This window comes from Pongo pygmaeus, chromosome 21 (genome assembly GCF_028885625.2).
Source record: "Pongo pygmaeus isolate AG05252 chromosome 21, NHGRI_mPonPyg2-v2.0_pri, whole genome shotgun sequence".
NCBI lineage: Eukaryota > Metazoa > Chordata > Mammalia > Primates > Hominidae > Pongo > Pongo pygmaeus.
In genome coordinates, this window is record NC_072394.2 from 51,888,781 (window position 1) to 51,902,201 (window position 13,421).

Genomic DNA, 13,421 nt, shown 5'->3' on the forward strand with positions numbered 1-13,421 from the left:
CTTTTAAATAAGCTGCCATGTTGGGAGAGGCCAGTGTAGCAATCAACTGAGGGTGAACCATTAGTGTGGGAGGAGTTACCCAACAACCATGTGAGTTTGTAAGCACGTCTTTCTACAGTGGAGGCTTGACTACCACCCCAGCAGACCTCTCAGAGATGCTTGTGAGAAACCCTGAGACAGGACCCACCCAGATTGTGCTTGGATTTCTGACCTATGGGAAATGTATTTCAAGCCACTAGGTTTTGAGATAACTTGCTACAAAGCAGTAAATTCACAACTCTATAATGCCCACTCTAAAGGTCCTGACATGGGCATCTCCATTACCTAAGTCAACTGACGCTACTTCAATTTCTCTGCACAGCATTTGAAGCGTTTATGTCTGGCCCCAGCCTACATTTTCAGACTTATTTGTGCATTTGACTTAACACGTCCAAAACTAAATGCCTGATGCTTCACTCCCCTAACCCCATTCCCTGCAAGTCTGTGCTTCCTACAATCTTCCCTTCCCAGGTATTGGCAACACCAGCAGTCCAGTTGGTTAGGAGCTGTGGAATCAACCTCATGTACCATGTGAATCCCTTGACAAATCCTATTGGTTCTACCTTCAAAATACATCTGAAACCCACCCCCTCGTAGCATCTTCATTGCTACCACCTTGGTACAAACCATGAAACAAGGTTGGAATATACTGGTATCTACTTCAACCTTTGCTTCCTACAGTCAATTCAGATGCAACCAGAGCGATCTGTGAAAACCGGAATTAGGTATGGAGCTCTCTGCTCAGAAGCCTCCAGTGTCTTCCCCACTTCACACAGTAAAAGCCAAAGTCCATCAGGGCCTACATGATCTTCCCCTTCCCTTAACCTCTAACTTCATCTCTTCCCTTCCGATCTTAGCCACATGGGCCCCCTGACTTCTCCATTCCTTTAGGATTACTCCAACCTCAGTATCTTAGCATTTGTTTTTCCCACTGCATGGAATGACCAGCCCTAGACCCCCAGAGCTTTGCACGACCCTCTGCCTTGTGTCATGCAGGTATTTGCTCACATATCCCCTCTGGGGAACTATCTAATCATCTTCACTATCACTTTCTATTCCCTTACCTTGTTTTTTATTTTTTTAAATAGAAACTCTATGTTGCTCAGGCTGGTCTCAAACTCTTGGGCTTGAGGGATCCTCCCTATTTGGCCTCCCAAAGTGCTAGAATTACAGGCATGAGCCACCATGCCTGGCCATGTTTTTACTTACTGCCTAACAGGTACTGCCTATGCGCATACTATATACATGCATGTGTATGTACATCTATGTATATGTATATATATAGTGTGTCATACAGTTGGTAAGTGGCAGAGCATGCATTTGATTCTGTCAGTCTGGCTCTTGTATTTGTGGGGTTTTTGTTTTGTTTTGTTTTTTGAGACGGAGTCTTGCTGTGTCCCCCAGGCTGGAGTGCAATCTCGGCTCCCTGCAACCTTCGCCTCTTGGGTTCGAGCGATTCTCCTGTTTCAGCCTCCTGAGTAGCCGGGATTACAGATGCCTGCACGGTGCCCCTTAATTTTTGTATTTTTAGTAGAGGTAGGGTTTCACCATGTTGGCCAGGCGGGGTCTCGAACTCCTGACCTCAAGTGATCCACCTGCGTAGGCCTCCCAAAGTGCTGGGATTACAGGCATGACCCACTGTGCCTGGCCTGGCACTTGTATTTGTAACCCTTGGCTTAATTGCAACATGTTACTTAAATGCAGTCTAATGGATACAGGAAGGAGATAATTTCTGGCTCTTAGAAGCTCAAATGCTTTTGCTGGACTTCTGTGTTGATGAGATACCACTGAGGTCAGAAATGGCCCCAAATACCTGCCAGCCAGGGGCCAGAGAAGCTTCCTGGAGAACTCCCAGCCACACCCATAGTCTCAGCTTTGCTGTTGCTTCTCTGAGCTCCAAGGCAGTTGTAGGCCTTTAATGATCAAACTATTTGCAACCCGTCTCTAGCTTTAGCTCCCACCAGTCCCACCAAAGATTTTTTTTTTTTTTTTTTTTGAGACAGCGTCTCGGTCTGTCGCCCAGGCTGGAGTGCAGTGGCGCGATCTCGGCTGACTGCCAGCTCCACCTCCCAGGTTCACGCCCTTCTCCTGCCTCAGCCTCCCGAGCAGCTGGGACTACAGGCGCCCACCACGACGCCCGGCTAATTTTTTGTATTTTTTAGAGAGACGGGGTTTCACCGTGTTAGCCAGGATGGTCTCGATCTCCTGACCTTGTGATCCGCCCGCCTTGGCCTCCCAAAGTGCTGGGATTACAGGCATGAGCCACCGCGCCCGGCCCCCACCAAACATTTGATGCTTCAGTCTCGTTTTACCTCTTTGTCTTCTTGACTGAGGAGTCCTTTCCTTCTATAAGCTTCAGTTTCCTCATCTGTGAAATGAGGTTTATTGGGTGCTTGCCACGTGCTGATATTGTGCTATTATCTCATTTAATCTATACCCCAACTCTGTTATTACCCTATTTTATAGATAGCAAAACAGGCTCAGGGAGGTTTGGTGAGTTCATATACCTTGAAGATGGTTCTTGAAAGCTGGGATGTGAACCAGTACTATCCTAGGCCCCTAATTTCCAAGGGCCTTTGCTTAAGACCCTCACCAACTGCATGGGTAAAAGCACAAGCATGGCCAGGTGTGGTGGCTCACGCCTGTAATCCCAGCACTTTGGGAGGCCGAGGCGGGCAGATCACGAGGTCAAGAGATCGAGACCATCCTGGCCAACATGGTGAAAACCCGTCTCTACTAAAAATACAAAAATTAGCTGGGTATGGTGGCACGCGCCTGTAGTCCCAGCTACTTGGCAGGCTGAGGCAGGAGACTCACTTGAACCCTGGAGGTGGAGGTTACAGTGAGCCGAGATTGCACCACTGCACTCCAGTCTGACAACGGAGTGAGACTCCATCTCAAAATAAAAACAAAACAAAAACAAAGAAAAACCCACACAAGCATTTCTGGGAAGCTGTGGGAAAAAATACGAGATTCACAATGTCTTCCAGAATTTTAGCTGAGAGGTGGTGGTATTATCTCCCCCATACCTCACTACTCATTTTCTGGGAACAGAGCAGTTTTACAAACGGTTTGGAGCTTGGGTTTATTCCCAGCTCCTGGCAGACAGCAGTAACTTCCCCAGATCTCCTATCTACAAAGTAGGCATAACATGTCTTTCCTCCTGGAGTTACTGTGAGGATCAAGTGAGACAATGTGTCCTCTAAATGCTTGGCCACAGGGTTAGGTCAGTAATTGTTGCGGGAAGTCAGGGACCCCAAACGGAGGGACCGGCTGAAGCCATGACAGAAGAACTTGGATTGTCAAGATTTTATGGACATTTATTAGTTCCCCAAATTAATACTTTCATAATTTCTTACACCTGTCTTTACTGCAATCTCTAAACATAAATTGTAAAGATTTCACGGACTTCCCCAGTCAATACCCTTGTGATTTCCTATGCCTGTCTTTACTTTAATCTCTTAATCCTGTCAGTTGAGGAGGATGTATATCATTCCAGGACCCTGTAATAATTGCGTTAACTACAAAAATTGTACAGCATGTGTGTTTGAGCAGTATGAAATGTGGGCACCCTGAAAAAAGAACAGGATAACAGCAGTTGTTCGGGGAATAAGAGAGAGAACCTTAAACTCTGACCGCCGGTGAGCCGGGCAGAACAGAGTCATATTTCTCTTCTTTCAAAAGCAAATGGGAGAAATATTGCTGAATTCTTTTTCTCAGCATGGAACGTCCCTGAGAAAGAATGCGCACCTAGGGGTAGGTCTCTGAACTGGCCCCCCCCCCGGGGCGTACCTGTCTCTTATGGTCGAGATTGCAGAGGTGAGATAAACTCCAGTCTCCCATAGGGCTCCCAGGCTTATTAGGAAGAGGAAATTCCTGCCTAATAAATTTTGGTCAGACCGGTTGATCTCAAAACCCTGTCTCCTGATAAGACGTTATCAATGACAATGGTGCCCGAAACTTCATTAGCAATTTTAATTTCACCTCGGTCCTGTGGTCCTGTGATCTCGCCCTGCCTCCACTTGCCTTGTGAATTCTATTACCCTGTTAAGTACTTGATGTCTGTCACCCACACCTATTCGCACACTCCCCCCCCTTTTGAAAATCCCTAATAAAAACTTGCTGGTTTTTGTGGCTTGTGGGGCATCACGGATCCTACCAATGTGTAATATCTCCCCCGGACGCCCAGCTTTAAAATGTCTCTCTTTTGTACTCTGTCGCTTTATTTCTCAAGCCAGCCGACGCTTAGGAAAATAGAAAAGAACCTACGTGATTATTGGTGCAGGTCCCCCGATAAGTAATAGTCATCTTCATCCGAGTGAAAAGGAATAAACTAGTGATTGTGCAACAACTTGGATGAACCTCAGAGATGTGGTGCTGACTGAGGGAAGCCAGCCTCAAATGGTTACATGCTGTGTGATTCCTTTTATTTGACATTCTGGAAAAGACAAAGGTATGATGAAGGGAAGAGATGATGGTGTTGCCAGAAGTTAGGATGGGTGGCGGATGTGGATGTAAAGGGATCGCACAAGGAAGTGTTTGGGGTCTCATGATTACGGTAGTGGTTACATGAATGTGTACATGTGTTAAGATTCATAGTACTGAGCCAGGCATGGTGGCTCATGCCTGTAATCCCAGCACTTTGGGAGGCCAAGGTGGGTGGATCACCTGAGGTTAGGAATTTGAGACCACCCTGGCCAACATTGTGAAACCCCATCTCTCATCTCTACTAAAAATACAAAAATTAGCTGGGCGTGGTGGCGCGTGCCTGTAATCCCAGGTACTTGGGAGGCTGAGGCAGGAGAATCGCTTGAACCTGGAAAGTGGAGGCTGCAGTGAGCTGAGATTGCACCATTGCACTCCAGCCTGGGCAATAGAGTGAGACTCCGTCTCAAAACAAAAACCCAGATTTATAGAACTGTACAGCAAAATAAAAAAATAGTTTTATTGTATGACAATTTTTTTATTATTTATTTTTGAGACAGGGTCTTGCTCTGTCACCCAGGCTGGAGTGCAATGGTGCGATCTTAGCTCACTGCAGCCTCCACCTTCCAGGTTCAAGCAATCCTCCCACCTCAGCCTCCTGAGTAGCTGTGACTACAGGTGCGTGCTACCACACTCATCTAATTTTTAAATTTTTTGTAGAGATAGGGGTCTCACTATGTTGCTGGAGTTGATCTCAAGCTCCTGGTCTCAAGTGATCCTCCTGCCTCACCCTCTGAAAGTGCTTTTTAAAAATGTTAAAAACAAACATAGGCTCTAGAGCTAGACTTGGGTTCAAATCCCGGCTCTGCTATGTATTAGCCGTTGGCTGAATCTTCTTTTTCTTTTCCTAGATTTTGCCTGCCTGAGTTCCTCTAGTAGTGGCCACAATTGCCAGAGAAGATAGAGCAGGTCTCTCCCAGGACTTGCAACTCCAGCCTGTGTCTGCAGGGGGTGCTGTAGGGGCTGATTTCTCCAGCCCATGGCAAGAGGCCTTCATCTTGTGCCTGGAAAGAGGGAAGTACAAGTTCGTCTGGCAGAGATGGTGCAGATGGGCAGGTTTTTCAGACACTGCAGCCAGCACTTCTGGGACCGCAGCAGTGGAGCCTGCAGAGGGCCAGTTCCCCAGGCATGGGCTATTGACACTGTCACTTCCAGACTCCTCATGCAATAAACAACCCCTAAACAGATTTATTCACAATCTCTCCATCCTAACAAGTCCGTGATCAGTTTTCACTTTTCCACGTTCCCTTCTGTCCCCATTATGTTCCCATAGTGGGGCAGCTTCTACCTGCATGGTTGGAGCTTCCCATTTTTAAAGAGGCAAGAAATCCTTTAAAGTTCTTGAAAATGTTTGTAGCCTGTTCCAATTTTATAAACTGTGAAGACTGAGCAACACACATGCATGGGCCTCATATGGCCTGGAGGCCACCAGTTGGAGACCTCTGTAGCTTGAGCTGTGTCCCTTTCAGCACTGTTCTTGTCATTCCTGAGCTGGGATGCCAGCTGAAACATAGGATGCTCAGTTAAATTTGAATTTCTTTTTTTTTTTTTCTTTGAAATGGAGTCTTGCTCTGTTGCCAGGCTGGAGTGCAGTGGCGTGATCTCGGCTCACTGCAACCTCCACCTCCCTAGTTCAAGCGATTCTCCTGCCTCAGCCTCCCAAGTAGCTGGGATTACAGGCATGCACCACCACACCCAGCTAATTTTTGTATTTTTAGTAGAGGCAGAGTTTCACCATGTTGGCCAGGATGGACTTGATCTCCTAACCTCATGATCTGCCTGCCTTGGCCTACCAAAGTGCTGGGATTACAGGTGTGAACCACCGTGCCCAGCCGATGGCATTCATTCTTTAAGATGGAGCCTCCATGGACCTCATACCTTCTCAGTAATTTCCATATTCTTTGCTGACTTGGGTTTTTCCTCCAAAATTGTCTGGGAGAAATTGAGGTTTGTGGAGTTTCCTGATGGCTAGTTTCCAAACTGGCTTCAAAGCCTGGGCTTGTGGAATTGGCTGGGTCTGCGGCCAGCCTAACCCATCCTTCGGTCACAGTCTCCCATGGTCCTGATATTAATTCATCACAGGTCTGTTTAGAAGGTGGCAGAAACAGACTGTCTTGGGCTTATTTATATCTGTGGATTTTTTTAAAAGACAGAAAAGGAGAAATCTGGATCCTTTCCTTGTCAGCCTCCTTTAACTAAATGGTCTTTTGCTAAAATAGACTGGCCCCACTGTGTGGGTAGGAAGGGTTGAGTGGGAGTGGGCCAAGTGAGCGAGAATTTTTTTTTTTGCCTTGTTGTTAAAATGGCAGCATGTGCAGTCTTCTGCCTCTGCCCAGGTTGACCTGATGTTTTTACAGGGAGAGAGGCTGCTTGTTGAGTGTGGTGGTATTTATCATAGTGTATGTTAGGCTGCCTCAAACATCCCTCGCTGTTGTACCTTTCAGCCAACTCTAACGTACCTCTCTCAGCCTGATTTCTCCCCACATGAGTTATAATAATAATAACAACAACTGCCTTTTAAAAAATTTCCTACTGGGCTTCATGCTAGGTACTTTCCACGTTTTATTTTTATTTATTTATTTTTTGAGACAGAGTCTCACTCTGTCCCCCACTCTGTCCCCCACGCAGCTCACTGCGGCCTCAAACTCCTGGGCTCAAGCGAGCCTCCTGCCTCAGCCTCCTGAATAGCTAGGGCTACAGGTTTGTGCTACTGCACCCGGCTAATTTTTCTATTTTTTTGTAGAGACAGTGTCTCCCTTTGTTGCCCAGGCTGATCTCTCCTGGGCTCAAGCGATCCTCCTGCCTCAACCTCCCAAGGTATTGGGATTACTGGTGTGAGCCACCATTATATGTTTTAAATAATTTATTCCTCACCTCAAGTGAGTGAGGTAACATCCCAATTTTACAGATAAGGAAACAGATTGGGCAGGGGAAGTGACTTGCCTCAGATGCACAATAAATGGCTCTGCCAGTGTCTTCCTTAGTGCCTCCGATCCCCTTCTCACCCTTGTCCTCTCTGCTTCTCTCTGCTCAATGCTCCTGGGAGCATGAACTGCATTAATGGCTCCTTGTTTGGTGGCCTCAAGGTTCCCCAGGAGGCAGGGAGGGTGAGGCTGAGATGTGTGTTCCCCTAAGGCACATGCCTCAGCCTGGCTGCCTCTGTCTAAGGCCACAGGCCCTCAAGTGCTTCCCCACCTGACTTTCTGGGCTCTGGTAACCGCTTCCTGCCCGCCCCGTCAGGTGTAGGGGGTGCTTCATGGGTCAACATTAACTTATGTGGTTTCCTTATATCCTGGGCCCACCTTTGTTATTCTCAGATTACACTCTGCTTGAACTATTCTCTATCCAGTGGGTTGTGACTATCCAGAGGCGGAGTTGGGATTTGAACCCCAGGACTTCAAAATAAGCTCTGTGCAAATGGCCTCCCAGAGCTGCCTGCTGGTTTCTTCTGCCAGGCCCGGCTTCTCCATTTTGGCTTGGACCGTGGTCTGCTGTCATTTCCACAACAGCTGCAGGAAGTTGCCAAATGCGTTTTCTGTGACTGCCAGGCTGGTGACCCTGTTAAAAACAAAGCAACAACACAAAAAGCAATTTCTTCAATTAAAATTACAAAACAGAAAAAAAAAAGATGTCACACTTGGGGGAAGCTGGTTGAAGTGTACTTGATATTCTACATACTATTTTTGCAGTTCTCTGTGAATCAATAGTTATTTCCAAATAAAATGTTAAAAAAAACTTTATTACTAAATCAGAAAACAAACAAACAAAAAACCAAAGCAGAATATGTGGTGCACTGTTGATGGAAGTACAGAAGGATAAAAACAAGAAAATAGTGACACAACTCAGACTCCACTGTTGAACCTTATTTTATTTTATATACTTCTAGGTCTTTGTTTTTTTTTTTTTTTTTTTTGAGAAGAGTCTCAGCTCACTGCAACCTCTGCCTCCCGGCTTCAAGCGATTCTTCTGCCTCAGCCTCCTGAGTAGCTGGGATTACAGGCGCCTGCCACCATGCCTGGCTAATTTTTGTATTTTTAGTAGAGACGGGGTTTCACCATGTTGTACAGGCTGGTCTCGAACTCCTGATTCAGGTGATTCGCCCGCCTTGGCCTCCCAAAGTGCTGGGATTACAGGTGTGAGCCACTGCGTCAGGCCACTTCTAGGTCTTTTTCTACATGTCTATATATACACTGTATGTATTCTTTACCAAAGTGGGATCATACCATAATGCTGTTTTTTGTTGTTGTTTTGTTTTTTGTTTTTGTTTTTAAGACAGTCTTACTCTGTGGCCCAGGCTGGAATGCAGTGGTGTGATCTCGGCTCACTGCAATCTCTGCCTCCCAGGTTCAAGTGATTCTCCTGCCTCAGCCTCCTGAGTAGCTGGGACTACAAGTGGCCACCACCACGCCCAGCTAATTTTTGTATTTTTGGTAGGGACGGGGTTTCGCTATGTTGGCCACACTGGTCTCGAATTCCCAACCTCAAGTGATCCACCTGCCTTGGCCTCCCAAAGTGCTGGGATTACAGGTGTGAGCCACCATGCCCGGCCTATAATACTGTTTTGTAACCTCTGTCAGTTAACCATCTCCATTTTTTCACATCAATAAATTTCCCATTTGTCCACAAAAGTCCTGTACAGCTGGCAGAGGATATGCGTGACTGGAGGCCATTAGGTCCTTCAGGTTCTTCCAGCCTAGCACCACCCTTTCTTCCCCTTTACCATAGGGGCTTGTCCTGGAGAACGTCTCACCTTCTGGATTCATCTGAGTGTTGCCTTCTGGGGATGTCATTTCATTTGTTCCTCTGTATCCTGCATCCCCTGTAAATTGGAGAGTCAATCTAAAGTTTTGATAAGATCAAGTTAAATATTTTGGCAAGAAAGCGTCATACATGATGACGCTGGGCACATCAGGTGACATCACATTTTATATTTAATGGACAAATAAAAGTTGTATATATTTCCGGTATACAACACGATGTTTTGAAATTTGTATACATTGTGAAATGGCTAAATCAAGCTAATTAAAATATGCATTACTTCACTTTTTTTTTTTTTTAAGAGACAGAGTTTTGCTCTTGTTACCCAGGTTGGAGTACAGTGGCGCGATCTCGGCTCACTGCATCCTCTGCCTCCAGGGTTCAAGCGATTCTTCTGCTTCAGCCTCCCAAGTAGCTGGGATTACAGACATCTGCCACCATGCCCGGCTAATTTTTTGTATTTAGTAAAGACGGGTTTCACCATTTTGCTCAGGCTGGTCTCAAACTCCTGACTTCAGGTGATCTGCCCACCTCGGCCTCCCAAAGTGCTGTGATTACAGGCATGATACTTCACATATTTTTTGTGATGAGAACACAAAATCTCTTGAGCAATTTTTAAGTACAGTATATTCTTATTGACTATAGTCACCATGATGTACAATAGAGCTCTTGAAGTTATTCCTCTTGTTTAACTGGAAATTTGTATCCTTTGATCAATATCTCCTGAAAACAATTTTCTCTGCTTCTCTCCTATGACTTTGACTTATATGTGTAGATGCCACATAGAAATGATATCTTCCAGCCTGGGCAACAGAGTGAGATTCTGGTTTTGTTTGTTTCCTTTTTTTTTTGGAGACAGTCTTACTCTGTGGCCCAGGATGATCCCGGCTCACTGCAATTCTGCCTCCTGGGCTCAGGTGATCCTCCCACTTCAGCCTCCCAAGTAGCTGGGACTACAGGCATGCACCACTACGCCTGGCTAATTTTTGTATTTTTTTGTAGAGATGGGTTTTGCCAAGTTGCCCAGGCTGATCTTGAACTCCTGGGCTCAAGTGATCTCCGCCTGCCTCGGCCTCCCAAAGTGCTGGGATTTCAGGCGTGAGCTACCATGCTCGGCTGAGACTGTTTCTAAGACAGTCTCACTCTGTTGCCCAGGCTGTAGTGCGGTGGTGTGATCTCAGCTCACTGCAACCTCTGCCTCCCGGGTTCAAGCAATTCTTGTGTTTCAGCCTCCCAGACATTAAAGAGATTTACAGGCCAGGCACAGTGGCTCACACCTGTAATCCCAGCACTTTGGGAGGCCGAGGCGGGTGGATCGCTTGAGGCCAGAAGTTCGAGACCAGCCTGGCCAATATGGTGAAAGCTCATCTCTATGAAAAATACAAAAATTAGCTGGGCGTGGTGACACACACCTGTAATCCCAGCTACGTGGGAGGCTGAGGCATGAGAATCGCTTGGACCTGGGAGGCAGAGGTTGCAGTGAGCTGAGATTGCACCAATGCACTCCAGCCTGGGCAACAAAGCAAGATCCTGTCTCAAAAAAAAAAAAAAAGGGATGGGAAAGAAAACTGAAAATTACTAGAGGGTTACTTTGATTACAGTATTCAGGGAAGGTTTCTCTGAGGATGTGACATGTGAGCCAAGATCTGAAGGATGAATAAGAGCTGGGCACAAGAAAATCTGAAAGGGAAGAGCATTCTGGGAGCGGAGACAGAAAGTGCAAAGGCTCAGAGACGAGAATGAACTTGGCAACACTACTCAGAATTGTGTCCAACATTCTTCAGCTGCTGAAAAACTTGTTCATGATAAACTTGGGCCCCAGACACATATAACAGACATCAGTTAAACACTTATCAGAGCTGGACTCATGTTAAAGTAGAATAAAAATGTCAAACTCCAGACATTTCCATAAACACTGAACATGCTTCATTTGCTTAGGAGGAATTTTCCTCATCTCTAAATCTAAACTCTCTGCCAGGAAGGGAAATTGAGCTGGAAAGTGAACCATCAGAGAAAGTTAAGCACCCGGCTCCACCCTGAGCTTTATCATTTATCAGTGGAGCCAGCTAGACATTTGGCAGAAAACGGTGAAAATAACATTTGCCTGTGTGTCTAATGGTTCCATATGCATTTTGGGTTGGGTGGCGCCCAGAAGCAGCTGGGAAAATTCCAGTTGTATCAGGCATTCATCTCTTCTCTCTGTGGCTAGCCACTCAGGAAGTCACATGGGTACCTTACTGCTCCTTGATTTAGCTCTGTCTTTAAAAATATATATAAAAAGGTTTTTTTTTTTTTGAGATGGAGTCTTGCTCTTGTTGCCCAGGCTGGAGTGCGATGGTGCCATCTTGGCTCACTGCAACCTCTGCCTCTCGGGTTCAAGCGATTCTCCTGCCTCAGCTTCCCAAGTAGCTGGGACTACAGGCACCCACCACCATGCTCAGCTAATTTTTTGTATTTTTTTAGTAAAGGTGGGGTTTCACCATGTTGGCCAGGCTGGTCTTGAACTCCTGACCTCAGGTGATCCACCCGCCTCGGCCTCCCAAAGTGCTGGGATTACAGGCATGAGCCACTGTGCTCGGCCAAAAAAATCTTTCTTAAGATATAAACACACACAAAAGGCAAAAGGAAGGCAACTTGAGGAAGTGGCTAGATCACCATATTGAACTTCACAGAATCTGGGTTCAAGGCCCATTTCATGCACTAACTGACTCAGCCCTCTCATTTGTAAAAATTTACACCAGTTTCTTATAAAGTGGCAGGTACTTTTTAGCTGTGTGACCTTAGGCAAATGAGTTCACACCTCCGAGCCTTGTCTTACCTCTGAAAATGGGCATTAACAATACTTATTTGTGGTAGACACTGATGGTTTCTACCCAACAGTTGTTTTCCCCTCCTGGGTCTTTGCTTCCTTCTCCCATGACAGAAGCAGATGAGGCCAGACCTTCACCTTCCCAACCTCCTCTGCAACTGATGAATGCAGCCTAGTTCTGGCCAATGAGATGCATGGAAAAATTGTCTAGGGAGCTTCTGTATGCAGTGCCTGTGATTTTTTGTTTTCACATGATTAATAATATGATTTCATGCAGCTATTAGTAGATGGGGCCAGGCATGGTGGCTCGTGCCTGTAACCCTGGCACTTTGAGAGGCCGAGGCAGGCGAATCACCTGAGGTCAGGAGTTCAAGACCACCCTGGGCAACATGGTGAAACCCCATTTCTACTAAAAATACAAAAATTAGCTGGGCATGGTGGCACATGCTTGTAATCCCAGCTGCTCAGGAGGCTGAGGCAGGAGAATTGCTTGTGCCTGAGAGGTGGAGGTTGCAGTGACCTGAGATCACGCCACTGCACTCCAGCCTGGGGGACAGAGTGAGACTCTGTCTCAAAAAAAAAAAAAAAAAAAAAAGTACATGGGGCTAAATAGAAAGGCCCAGAAAATCCAAAGCATGTGTGCTGCTGTATAAGTTGGAGCAGTGCTTTTGGATGCTTCTCAGCTAAAATGCAGATTCTGGTTCAGTAGGTCTGTGGTGGAGCTTGAGAGATGTTCCTAAGGAGGACCATTTAGGATTGGCTGATCCACCATTTCAACAAGTTCTTCAAGGGCCCAAGATCTCTCCCATTTTTCTCCCTGCCATCCTGGATGGTTGGTGTGCTGTCCCCAGGCTTGTTGCATGAAGGTCACAAGGTCAAGGACACAATGCCAGCGACCACACCCAGACATGACTGAGCTTTCAAAGGAAGAGGAGAACGTACCCTTCCAGGCATCTCTCTATCAGTGGAGAAATCTTTCCCAGGAGCCCATTCTTCCGACCCCCACCCCTCACCCCAGCCAATGGCTGCCGTGTGGCACAAGCCAGGAGTACCATTTTAATAGACTCTCTGGGAATGTTGTCCCAGAAGTTGTAGCAGCCTTCTCCTCACATCTCATCGGCCAGATGTGTGTCATGTGCTTCAAGCTTAAGCCAGTCATTGGCAAGGAGAGTAGAATGACTGTGACTGGCTCAGGCCAGAAGTCTCAAAGTGAGGTGCTGGGACCAGCTGTACCTGCATCACATCGCCTGGGAAGCTTGTTAGAAATACATATTTTGGGCTGGGCATGGTGGCTCACGCCTGTAATCCCAGCACTTTGGGAGGCCGAGGC